The 2,233-nt window shown below is 48.3% G+C and overlaps 1 pseudogene; it reads right to left on the bottom strand.

Moving 5' to 3' along the window:
* Positions 1–1,773: 1,773 nt before the first annotated feature.
* On the bottom strand, positions 1,774–1,876 carry LOC125368723 (annotated as a pseudogene).
* Between the last annotated feature and the right edge of the window lie 357 nt (positions 1,877–2,233).

The following is a 2,233-nucleotide window of genomic DNA, read 5'->3' as shown; positions in this document are numbered from 1 at the left end:
TCGAATTATTAGCTCGGTCGTCCGATCGAGGTGATTTTTTGATTTGATGTAACTTTTCGAGAGGAATACGCTGGCAAATTGCCGAAGGCGATTTGTCCAAGTTTCGTGCCAAAAAACATTTTATTTCTCTTTATTTTTGACGTTTTTCAAAATTTTACATCTATCGGCTAAATTTTCTACTATAACGAAAAATAATTTTCACTTTTCCATTCGAGAGCTAATATATCTCAAGGAAATAATGTGAATTATGAATTAATAGAGGATAATTTAGCGATATAAAACTCCAATATATTAAACTTTCGAAGCAATAGTTAGTAAAAAAAAAAAGATAAGATGTAATGGTTAAAGTGGGATTCTATGTTTGCACTTTAACGATAGGTCATAGGTTCAATACCATTGTTTTACAGTTTTTTTTTTTCAGTTTTTCTTTTCCTACGTACCTTTTCCTATAACAATATAATTACATGTTGAATCTAGCAAAAATGGAGTTAACAATAACTTAATTGAATAGCCTATTAAAAATGAATATGTAATATCATAATAATGGTAGAAATTGAATCACTTTTTGAATCACTTTTTGTTTTGCTATTCTATACAAAATTTCATAAGTATAAGATAAGTGGAATTTCTCAATTATTTCCCGTCAGGATTTTTTCGGCGACTTGTCAGGATTTTTCTCAAATGTGGTGGTGGCGGAGTGCCACAGCACGGGCCCGAAAACTAGCAAAAAGAGGTTCACCGCAGCTGATTTCTCGCCAAAAGAGGTTCATAGGCGAGGATTGTTGCCCCTGCTGGCCGGGGCCGGGCACGACGGAGTCATGCGCCGCCAACGCCCGCCGCGAGGATGCGCGCCGCTGCCGCCGCCAGGGTCGGGCGAGGACGCTACCGCCAAGGCCAGGTCATGAGGATTGCTCGCCGCCACAAGGCTAGTCGCGCGAGGATGCGCCGCTAACGCCCGCCGCCGCAGGATTCTCGCCAACGGCCCGATGGGCGCTACTTCGCAATGGTCGGGCCGGGCACTCGAGGATTTCGCCAACCGCCTGACGGGCGCGGCTGGCTCGCGCCAAAGGGCTCGCTCGCGAGGATTGTCGCCAACCCGCCCGACGGCGCGCCGCAATCGGGCCGCACGCGAGGATTCTCGCCAACCGCCCGACGGCGGCCGGGCGCCAGCCAGCGGGCGCCCGCTCGCGAGGATTTCGCCAACGCCCGGCCGGGCGCGCTTATTCGCAAAGGGCTCTGCACGCGAGGATTCTCGCCAATCGGGCGACGGGCGTTGCCTCGCCAGCGGGTCGCTCGGGCGGCAGGATTTCGCCAATCGCCCGATGGGCGCGGCCGCTTCTGCAATCGGGGTCGCCACGCGAGATTCTCGCCAACTGCCGACGGCTCACCGGCAAGTACGTCAAGGTAGCGGGATTTCGCCACGGGCCCGACGGGCGCGCCGCTTCAGAATGGGCAGCGAGGATTTTATGCCAATGTGCCCGTGCACGCAAGGATACCGATTATACGGGCTACCGCACGCAGGATTTCTCGCCACGGCCCGCCAGATTTTTCGCGACGCAGCAGACGGCCCGCTGTGATTTTTCGGACGGCCCGCCGATTTTTCTACGACGCACAGACGGGCCCGTCAGATTTACTCACACGGAAGACGGGCCCGTCAGATTTTCTACACGCAGTCAGATTTTTAGTGGTTAATCCAATAATTTATCAAAACCAATGATAAATCCACCGATAGCAAATACAAATGAATTAAACACAATTTAATTAGAATGGGAGATGGATCAGCTTCCGGCTTGAATTCTCTTTAATAAATTCAAAGAGAAATAAAACGCCAGCTTGTTCAAATACGATCATCCTGGGAAATAATCATCACTTCCATCCCATCCCATTTTCTCTTTAACACAATAAAGAAAACTCTACATAAATAATTTTGGTATGACAATGTAAATAGATCAACTGGCTTGACTCCCAAAATATACTGAGAAAAATCGCTTGTATTCAAATTTCGATCATTCGGGGAAATAATCACCTCCCACCCTATTTCTATCTAATTTACTCAACACTTTGGGACTTGCATGTAGAACCGCTAGAATAGAACTGGGACTTGGCCCCTGCCGTATAGTGTGGGGACTTGCATGTAGCACCGGCTATAATAGAACTTAGATGCGCTCTCAAGTCCGGCCGAGTTTGTGGAATTACCTAGGATTTTGGGACTGGGACTGGGGGATTCTCGGGA

This window comes from Ricinus communis, unplaced genomic scaffold (genome assembly GCF_019578655.1).
Source record: "Ricinus communis isolate WT05 ecotype wild-type unplaced genomic scaffold, ASM1957865v1 Ctg125, whole genome shotgun sequence".
NCBI classification, from domain to species: Eukaryota; Viridiplantae; Streptophyta; class Magnoliopsida; order Malpighiales; family Euphorbiaceae; genus Ricinus; species Ricinus communis.
This window is presented reverse-complemented; position numbering and strand designations above follow the sequence as displayed.